At 37.3% G+C, this 11,438-nt stretch overlaps 1 long non-coding RNA gene across 1 annotated transcript in view; it reads right to left on the reverse strand.

Moving 5' to 3' along the window:
* Positions 1-11,438, reverse strand: part of LOC105521897 — a 505,254-nt gene that overhangs the window by 266,971 nt on the left and 226,845 nt on the right. The window lies entirely within an intron of this gene.

Below are 11,438 nucleotides of genomic sequence, written 5' to 3' on the forward strand. Positions count from 1 at the left end.
CTGAGAAATAGTGGCTTCTTCTATTTAAATCCTCCCAGTGACGGGAGTTCATTGCCCTGTGCCCTGGTTCTATTTTTATCTGTTTCAAGGATTATTAAAAGATTGGCTATGTTAAGCTGAACTGCGCCTTCCTAAAACTCAGACCCATTGGTTTCTATTCTCCCTACAAGGCCACCTGCACTAAACCCAATGCATCTTACACCTGGAAGATACTCATATATTTGAGGACACCAAATCATAACGACCACTTATTGAGATTTTACTGTGTACCAGACATTGTATTAAATATATTACATGTATTAACATATTCTTCGTAATACGAAGAAACAGGCACATGAATCCTTTTTAGAACAAATGGAGGTACATAAATGTTCCCTAACTTGCCCAAGTTCAGATAGATAAAACATGGAAGAAGTAGAATTTGTACCTTGTATGCCTGATGCCAACAAAAGCTTGTGGACACTATCATGGATCCACATTTCCCCCTGGCCTCATCATCTCCCTCATTCTCAAATTTCTAGCAACTTTCCCTCTATCTGTAGGATATGTAAGCACATCAGGAGACATGGAAAAGGCACTCAAGCAATATTTGTTTAGCGACCATGTGCATAAGTAAACGTTGCTAAAAATGGTTCTGAGGTCCCATGTTCATTTTTTTTTTTTTTTTTTTTTGCAACTTTCCCTCTATCTGTAGGATATGTAAGCAAAATGGTTCTGAGGTCCCATGTTCATTTTTTTTTTTTTTTTTTTTCATCATTGTAGGTCTGGAGACGAACTTCTTTAAAGCAATCCTATGTACTATATTGTCACCAACATTAAGATTCATTCTTTTTACATGAGCACAATCCTAAGCCTTTCTAAGAGAAGATCACAGGATGCTCTGAAAATCTAGTGAAGGCTATAGAAAATTCTTCCCAGAAAAAAACACACTCCCACAAAGACACATTTTAATCTACAATATGGTACTTTTTTTTTTTTTTTTTAAGAGACAGGGTCTTGCTATGTTGCCCAGGCTGGTCTTGATCTCCTGGCCTCAAGTGATCCTCCCATCTTGGCCTCCCAAAGTGCTAGGATTACAGGTGTGAGCCACTGTGTCCAGCCAGGATTTGGCACATTCGTACATTCCTCTGATACCATCCGTGGATAAACCACACAATCTAAATTTATTCAAATTTTTCTGTGTTAAGATGCTAGCATTTAATAGCAAAAGCAGACAAAAAATAAAAATAAAGACTGGGTAACTGCTTGACATTCAGTAACATTTGTGTTTGGTCCCAAACCATGGGACCACTCCTCCTCCATATTTCTGTGCATATGCATCAGAAATTGTTTCTAGAGTTTTCTTTCAGGTGTCAGCTCATTCTAGGTTTAGCATCCTTAAAGTTATTAAAAGTTTATACCATTCGTTTTTATAGTTTGGTAAAATTTTTTTTGATTTTATATGAATTCCTTTCTTTTACAATCAAACAGAACAATCCTGTCAATGTCACTTGTTGGGAGGTCTGTGTGTTCATTTCTAAAAAATTCTAATTCTCTTCTACTGAGTACTACGGCTCAGTAAAAGAGCCGTGTGAAGCTCAGTGAACAAAGCCAAGTACTTTCTTCCAAGAGAGAAGATGGTTTCATCCTAGAAATACTTTTAATTATTAAGCAGTCCAACTTAATTCATCATTAGTGCCCATAATGAAACACAATAAGGCAATTTAGAGGGAATGAAGCAGAGGTGCTATAAAATAAAATATGAAGTCATAACATTTATCACAGCTTGCCGAAGAGAAATTTATTCTGCTGGAAGCAATAGTTATAGGCATAAAACCTGAGCTGTTAAAGAACTTATGTTGGCCCTGTGGTAGAAATTGGCTATAGCTGTGCACAAAATCTAGTTCCTCTTCCTTTTGGGCACAGAGTAGACTACCAGCCTCCCTTGTGTTTAGGAGTAGCCACAAAACTGAGTGGTAGCCAGTGTAATGCAGCAGCAGCAATGTATGCCGTTTTGGGGTTTCCACAGAAAATCCTCCCTCGTAATTCTCCATGGTCTTTTCTGCATCTGATTGACTACAATGAAGACCTCCCCAGGGTAACCTCAGACACAAGCATTGAAAAACATAGGGTTGAAAATGGAAGGAAATGGAGTCTCTGAATTCAATATTGAGAAAGAACTACCAGACCAGAAGCACCCAAGTCAGACTGTTAAAGAGTGACAAATTTTTATTATATTGAGCCTCTGAGATACTGGATGGGAGAGTATCTGTTACAGCAACTAGGATTATTTTAACTAAAACAGATCTCCTTTGTAAACACAGATATTCACGGGTCCTAAAAAATTACAAAGCTCGTATATTTACTCTATATTTATCACAACATGTCATCCAATTATTTTGTATTTATTTACCTTAAATGAGATAATAAATTTCATTATTAGTGGGTTTGGGGTAAAAAGAGCTAGACATTAGTGTTAATGGGACTGAACCTAAGTGGGGAAACTAGAAAATGTACTTGAAAGTCTTTGAAGGAATGGTGGAAAGGCAAATACAATTCAACATTTTTTTTTGCCAGCACCCCCAACCCCTCTAAGTTCCTAGGCTTAGGAAAAACAATTTTTCAATGTGAAATTATATTTAGCTTGTAAAAAATGGAAACATGGTAGAGTAAAAAAAGAGTCAGACTGCCTGAGGTTCAAATCCTTTGCCAAAAATGGGGATAGAAAGATCCAGATTTATATGGTTGCTATGAGAAATAAAATGATAACATACCTAGTATGTAGGAGCTTTTCAATAATCTCTGGGTAGAACAATTAAAAGCAGACATTTTCAATTTTGTGACACAAATGTTTCGGGAAAAAATATATAGAAATTTGACACTTTACTGTGGAAAATACACACAAACACACACACAGAGACATGTTACTTGGCAAATAGACATTTATGCTAACATGCATATAAACATTAAAATTCTATGCCCTACACAATCACACATCAAAAGTAAGAGGTGACAGAACAAAAACAGGTCAGGGTAGACCACTCAATGTACGTACCAGTCAACCAGAGCAAAAAAAGCATCATCATCTTAATTTAAAAATCCATCCCAGTTAAAAGACAGGATGAATCTCTAGTAAATAAAACTGACATATAGGACTAACAAATGTAAAAAAGGGCAGAGATAGCTTGATGGAAGGTTTAAGCGAGGAGGAACGTAGGAGACAGGCCTCGTGTGCACACTCTGTCCTTTCATAGCTCCATGCATTCACCTGAATTGGTGAACTTTAATACATCAAAAATTATTGTGCTGGAAAGCACCAAGATGATCTCCATATTTTAGCAATATCGCTCTATTTACCAATCATGTGTGTGCTGATTCATCCAACAGAAATATGTGTTATAGAAGAATGTAGTAGGTGCTCAATGAATATTTTTTGAATGAATGAATGGATAAGTGCCCTAGCGGTTCAGCAAGAAGACAGGCAAGTAATAGAGGACAGAGTATAACATTTGCAGCATAAATCCTGACTCCGGCCCTCATCTACAACTTACTGGCTTTTAACCTCAGAGATTTGGTTTCCTCCTCCACCAAAAGGCCATTATAATAACCTGTCTCCTAGGGTCATGAAAAATAAAAATGATGCCTTTTGGAAAAAGCTCTAACATTTCTAATGTGTTATATAATGGGAGAGATCAATGTTATTAATAGCATTATTTCCTACTGAAGTCTTCAGCAAATTGACATATCATGGAAAAAATAGGATTTCATTAGCCATTATGGGGAGTTGAATATGGAAAGTTGAAGGATCTGGGAAAGCAGAGAATGTGGGTCAAGGCATGGAAACTGGGAAAAAAATAAATTTAAATTTTACTCGAATAGCAGTGAGTCCACTAGGTATGTTCATCTCAATGGTTTACAGAACTAGAAAGATAACAGGTCTCTTAAGGGCCAGTACAGGGCATGGCATTTCCTTTTTCTTATTAATATCTCCCTAGACCTTCTGTATGATGTGAATTAAGTGTATGTTAGTCAAAAAATAAAAAAACACACCGTTCTAGTTACCTCAAAATTACGAATTTTAGAGCTAGAAAGCCTTTATGAGTATCCATTTACTTTCTATCCTCAAGGTGACCTCGTTTCTGCTCTTCAAGAAAATGTTTCCTAAACCAAACCAGCTAAATTTTGTTCATTATGTTGAACTAAACTGCATGCAAGTATTAGTCTTATCAAGGAGAAGATCCAAATTGTTAAGGTTCTTGCTTCATTGATTTTCCTTGATGGAAGCTGTAGGTGTATTGACTTTCAATGTACAGAGCCTATGGTGACTGTAATCTCTTCTTCTAGTATAGATTCCACTGGTTCATATTTTTAAGAAAATAGGCATTTGCAAAAAATATATAGCTACTGCATTTTACACAGAGGTTATCTTTAGGCAACTTTTCAAAAAAAATTAAGCAAGCAAATGCCTTAAATCAATCACTCTAACAATAAAAATCCAAGTATACCTCCAGGAGACCAAATATCTGAAAAAGAATCAGTGCTTTTTCTCCACCGGCCATCATTCAAAGGCTTGGAACCTGCTGTGCTACTACACAGATAGAATGCTTAGTACAGCATTTATGCATAGTCCAAGGAACAGGAAAGGAATACCTCTCAAATCCTGAGCTTCTCTGGGATGTCGATAAAGATAGCGAAACCCCCTCACTCCAGTAACCTTCATTAACCAGTAAGATTTAGAATTGCAGAGGGAACATTTCCAAAGGGTGCTCCTTGGACCACTTGTCCCTAAGACAGCCATGCAGAAAAGTATTTCCTTGTCAAATAGTTGTGGTTAATATTGCTTACTAGATCCCCATCTTGGTAATATACAAAGTTCATTTGTATATTTAAAGGTATGGAGAAGTGCTGCTAAAAACAAATCTGTTTAGCTTTACCTTGGGCAGGGTTTACTAGATATTTACTTATTATATTTTTCAAGTACAATTTATGTACCTACCAAAGCACTTTGGGGAAACGTGTTCAAAGATTCTGTTTATTCAGAAAAGAAGCAAATTCCTTAAGCTGACTACACATGCCATCCCATATCCTTATTCATCACATTCCAACAGTCATACTAACCACGCTTCCACTCAGCTTCTCTTGCCCTTTTAACTAAATCCAAGGGATACTTTGGAGTTAGTCTGACCTCTCAGCATTTAACAACATTTAATGATAATATATCTATTAATTCATTTTTAAAACTTTCATTTTCTTGGCTTCTCCCTATATCCCTTTAGCTCCTCCCTCTCAGTCATCTTATAACTAACTCTCTTTTCTAATCCAGCAATACTAAGTGTGGCCCTAGGCCAGTGGCATCAGCATTACTTAGGGAATCGTCGAAAAATGCAGGATTTCAGCTCTCACTTTAGACCTATTGCATCAGATCACTGGAGTAAGGCCCAGGAAATTTGTTTATAAACAAATTATCTAAGTGATTCTGATGCTAAAGTTTGAGAACTACCACTCCAGCCCTGAAATAATCTGGTTCCCCAGGGGTTTGCCCATGGCCCTTTTCTCCTGGCTTCAACTACCGTAAGTATTCTAGTGCCTAGCGTAATACCTATCACATGGTGGCTGCTCTATAAATATTGGCTGATTGAATGGACAAGTAAGTCCAAGTCTATATCCCCAACTCAGCCCCAAATATTCCTACAGGATATCTACACTTGGCTGTCTCTTGACTTGTGAAATTCACCATCATTCTCTTCCTTCTCTTAACTTGATCCAACAACAATACTGAATATTATTTGTATGTTCCAGGTTTCTTGTGAATTGTCACACACGATTAGTGTAGTTTTAAGGAGACACAGTCTCGCTCAGTTGTCCAGGCTGGAGCACAGTGGCACAATCTCAGTCTCCCAGGTTCAAGCGATTTTCCTGCCTCAGCCTCCCAAGTAGCTGGGATTGCAGGCACCCGCCGCTATGCCCAGCTATTTTTTTTTTTTTTTTTTCCCGTAAAGACAGGGTTTCACCACCTTGGCCAGGCTGGTCTCGAGCTCCTGACCTCAGGTGATCTGCCTGCCTCAACCTCCCAAAGTGCTGGGATTACAGGCGTGAGCCACCACTCCCAGCCAGTGTAGCTTTAAAGATAGGAATATTGAAGATTAGAGAAGTTAGCCTTCCCAAAACCATAAATCTAATAAAGGGCAGTATTCCAATTCACACTCAAGTACTTTTGTTACAACAATCTCAACTATACTGTCTTTAAATGGTGCTCCTTGACTCTGTCATTTGTCATATTATTTTTGTCTAAGCCAAAAATCCGAAGCATTATGAATTTTCATTCTGCCTGCATCTGCTATATCCAAGTCAATCCAAACACTAGGATCCATCCATTCTTCTCTAAACCCAGAAATCATTCCAGTCCTAAGCTCCAGAAACTCTCCCTGAAACCTCCTATACCCTCCCAAATAGGCTACTTCCACCCAGCTACTAGCTATAGCAAGTTTTCTAAAACCAAAATGTGGCCACGACATCCCCTCCTGATCTGTGAAACCCACCCTGCCTAGCCTAGGTCCTCATGCTTATTGGCTGTGTCAACATTCATTCATTTGTTCTAATTTTGTTAGTACTGTATTTTCTGAGAGGAACTAAGACCCCACTTTGGTATCCCAGGTCTTATCTTACCTATGCCTTGTGCACAACAGACTAGAAAAAGTCAGCATCAGAGTTCAGTACCTTGTCTAGTTTTAACAAGGAAATTAACAAAGCATCAAGTATTAATTGCTTTGATGAATGAAATAAAACCATGGTAAAATAGTCAAGATTGCATACCATGGCAAGTAACAGAAAATATAACTAAATAGTATAAGTAGGTATTAATCAAATTCATATAGGAAGTCTGACAAACATCCTTAGCCAGTGCAGCTGCTCAGTGATGCTTTCAAAGACCCAGGTCCCAGTTATATCTATGATTACCCTTCCTCATTATTTTGTCTCACTCAGGATGACTACTGCACCTCCAGGCTTCTTTAAGCAGGTAGGAAGAAGGAAAGAAGGGCAATAAACAAAATGCTTAGAAATTCAAACTCTCCTTTTCCTTTTTTAAATCAGGAAAGGAAAGCTTGTTCAAAAACTCTGTCTAGTAATCTCCCCCAGTGTCTCACTGGTCAGAACTGTGGCCTGTGGACATCCGTAGAAAGGAATGAGTCAGTCCATCAATAATGAGTATCACCAGTGTTACTGCAGCAGAAAGATGAGCAGTGTGAGAAGAGATGTGGTCAGATGTGTAAAGTAAGCAGAGGTATTTTTGTCTTGTGCTAAAAGGGTGCATTTGGCCTTAAGATAATGAGTCAAACAGACATAGAATTGGATTTGTTTTTGTTTTGTTTTTTTAGAGAACTCATTTTTATTATTGTCATTACATTTGAAACTACCAAATCACAAACCCCCCAGGGCCTAGGGTAAAGAAGAGATGGCTATTCACTCTACCATCTGTAAAATAAACAAGTCACAGATTCACCTTCTATAGCCCTGTAGTAAAGGCCTTCATTATTTTTATTATACTTTAAGTTCTGGCATACATGTACAGAATGTGTAGGTTTGTTACAGAGGTATACATGTGCCATGGTGGTTTAGCTGCATCCATCAACCCATCATCTACATGAGGCGTTTTTCCTAATGCTATCCCTCCCCGTGTATGATGTTCCCCTCCCTGTGCCCATACGCTCTCATTGTTCAATTCCCACTTACAGATGAGAATATGCAGTGTTTGGTTTTTTGTTCCTGTTAGATGAAGCTGGAAACCATCATTCTCAGCAAACTATGTCCCTGCAAAGGACATGAACTCATCGTTTTTTATGGCTGCATAGTATTCCATGGTGTATATGTGCCACATTTTCTTTATCCAGTCTATCATTAATGGGCATTTGGGTTGGTTCCAAGTTTTTGCTACTGTGAATAGTGCTACAATAAACATACATGTGCGTGTGTCTTCAGAGTAGAATGATTTATAATCCTTTGGGTATATACCCAGTAATGGGATTGCTGGGTCAAATGATATCTCTATAGTTCTAGATCCTTGAGGAATCACCACACTGTCTTCCACAATGGTTGAACTAATTTACACTCCCACCAACAGTGTAAAAGCATTCCTATTTCCCCACATCCTCTCCAGCATCTGTTGTTTCCTAACTTTTTAATGATTGCCATTCTAATTGGCATGACATGGTATCTCATTGTGGTTTTGATGTGCATTTCTTTAATGACCAGTGATGAGTTTTCATGTTTGTTGGCTGCATAAATGTCTTCTTTTGAAAAGTGTCTGTTCATATCCTTTGCCTTCTTTTTGATGGGGTTGTTTTCATGGCATTTTCTAGTAACATCCTTGCACATTTAACCCCATCTTGGTGTCTGTTTTTCAGGGGACTTAGACTAACATACTCATTACATCATGTAATACTCAAAATGGCCATATTAAGCCAATATTATCATTTTAGAGATAAGACAGTTGGAAGTTCAAGAACTTGCTCAAGTGTAGTCCTTGGTTGGTTAGTAAGAGCCAGAATGAAGAATATGACAATTGCGTTGTTGTTTCTAAAATCAGCATTTGTTGTTTCTAAAATCACCATTTCCTTCACCTTTTGGGAAAAGATTCATTCCACAAGACACAGGTAGAAACCAAGGCCAACTTTATAATCAGATTTCATATATGACCTGGTGGTCACATTCCTTCAGAAATATGGTTTTTACTTTTAGTACCTGTGACTTAGGTATCTAGATCACTACATCTTATAACTTATCACATTAAAATTCGATGTTATAGCAATGAAGATTTTGTTATTAATCCTAAAGATTCTTTTAAAAATGTATAGAGAACGTATTTCAGTCTTCTCAAGTTACTGGAAACAAAGTTTTAACGTTCCTTAAAATATGCTTCCTTTATTGGCCCTGACGTCAATATTTATCAGAGACATGATACTTTCCACTTGAACGTCAATATCTTAAAGCCCTAAAGACACCATGCTGGATGTTGAACAAGATCAGAGCAGCATGAGACAAAAGTCTTCTGAATGTGTTGTTTGCATAATTCCTAACACACATTTGATGGACCATGCACCCCCTTTCATATTAAGCTGACATCTGAAGATTTTCAGCATACATTGAAATGGTTGAAAATATTAAACATATTTATGATTATATTGACAAGTACAAAAGAAACAACTTTTAAATTGTATTTAATAGATTCTAAACACTAGGGAAACTTAATACTTACCAATTTCAAATACATGCACAACTCATCTAACAGAAATTTTACGTTGTTACTTTTTCTTATACTAGTGTTTCCCTTCCTCTACTTCACATAGAGGTTTGTCTTAATGTCATATTTTTATGCTTATTATTTCTTCCTACTTCTGTCCCAATGCATCATTTTATTTTCTTTGGCCAAAATGCTATCGTATTGTAAGACAAAATAATCATTTAAAGTTATCATTACAGTTATCTATGTCAGAAATTAAGTATTAAAATTATGTTATTAAAATACGTATTAAAAATTTATTTACTACTTGGAGATTTTTCATAAATTCTTGTGTAAAATTTGAAAGCATGTCAAAACAGTTTTCCCAAGATTTTTCAAATAACAGTTATTCCTGTTAGTCTTCAGCTTAGAGGCGCCTTGTTTCTCTCAATATATTTTGAAAGGCTTGAAAAAATTAGTTTAGAAACACTCTTACCAATATAAAGATAATCAAATACTTTGATCTTATTATGAACTTTATATTTTTGCTAAAACCCTTAAACTGCAGATTTAGTATACATAGTTAACATAAAACATCCACCATATAACCAGATTGGAAAAGCCAGCCCTCACTGTCAAACCAACCAAATTAGACTCATTTTTATCAAGAAAGGTAAAATGAAACTTTTTCCATTTCAAAACATGTCAGTGAGCATTTTTTATAATGACCATATTAATCTTTATTTGAGAGAGAGAAAGAGACAAAGCCGAGAGTAGTCTTTGACATATCAGGAGATAAAAGGGGGAGGTCAGTGAGCAGTCTCATCATCCTCGGTTCACTGTACAATACATACAAATTCATAAAATTCCCAACCCAAACCAAATTATCCATTTTTATCATCCTCATGTTGTCCCCAACAGAACATGTCTAAATCTTAAAGCACTGCCAAATAAGGCAAGATTTGGAGGGTGAAAACTGTTCCTTTCTTCTGCAGGGTGGACAAAAAGTAGAAAAACAAAAAAACCTGGTGTCAACTGAGGATGGATGTGAAATTACTCTGAAAGTGATTCCCTGGAAATTAAAATTCTACCTCGTTGGTTGACCTGTTCTCCCTGAAGCATTCACGAGTTAGTAGGGAGGCATGCCACACATGTAACTTAACCTAACGGAAATACAAAAATGTATTTTGGAAGCAGTAGATCTCTAGGGACACATGCATCTGTGATCAAATTCTAGACCTGCTACTTCCCAGACGTAGGAATGCGGACAAGCCACTTAACCTTCCTGAATCTTTAAAACAGAGATAATAAGAGCATCAATCTCATATAATGGTTATGAAGTTAGATAAAATATATGTTTCTTTGTTCTTTCCTTATTTTTTATATGTTATATATATTACATATTTATATGGAAAGGCAATTCTAAGTACATATATATATACACACACACACATATACACAGAGAGAGAGAGAGATTTATTATAAGGAACTGGCTCACTTACATGATTATCGAAGCTGAGTAGTCCCAAGATCTGCAGTCAGCAAGCTGGAGATCCAGGAGAGTCAATGATGTAGTTCCAGTCCAAGTCTGAAGACCTGAGAACCAGAAGAGCTGGTGGTGTTGATTCCAGTCCAAAAGCTGGCAGTTGGAGTTCTAAGGCAGGAAAAGACCAATGTTTAACTTCAAGTAGTCAGGTAGAAGTAGTTCCATCTTACTCAGCATTTTTGTTCTATTTAGGTCTTCAATCAATCAGATGAGGCCCACCCACATTAGGAGGGCAATCTGCTTTACTCAGCCTACTGATTCAAATGTTAATCTCATCTGAAAATACTCTCACATACACACAGAGAATAATGTATGACCAAATATCTAGCCTAGTCAAGTTGACACATAAAATTAATCATCACAAAGACCTTAATTGCCTGCTGGCTGTTAGCAGGAGGCCTCAGATCTTTGCAAGGTAGGACTCTTCCTAGGGCTGCTTGAGTGTCCTCATGGCATGTTGGCTGACTTTCCCCAAAACATGTGATCTAAGAAAGAAAACCAAATAGAAGTCTCAATATGTTTTGCGACCAAGTTTTGGAAATCACACACAGTCACTACCATCATATTCTCATATTAGAAACAAGTCACTAGGCTGAGCACGTGGCTCATGCCTGTAAACCCAGCACTTTGGGAGGCCGAGGTGGGTGGATCACCTGAGGTCAGGAGTTCGAGACCAGCCTGGCCAACATGGTGAAA

The sequence above is a fragment of the Colobus angolensis genome, unplaced genomic scaffold (assembly GCF_000951035.1).
Source record: "Colobus angolensis palliatus isolate OR3802 unplaced genomic scaffold, Cang.pa_1.0 Scaffold411, whole genome shotgun sequence".
Classification (NCBI taxonomy): Eukaryota; Metazoa; Chordata; class Mammalia; order Primates; family Cercopithecidae; genus Colobus; species Colobus angolensis.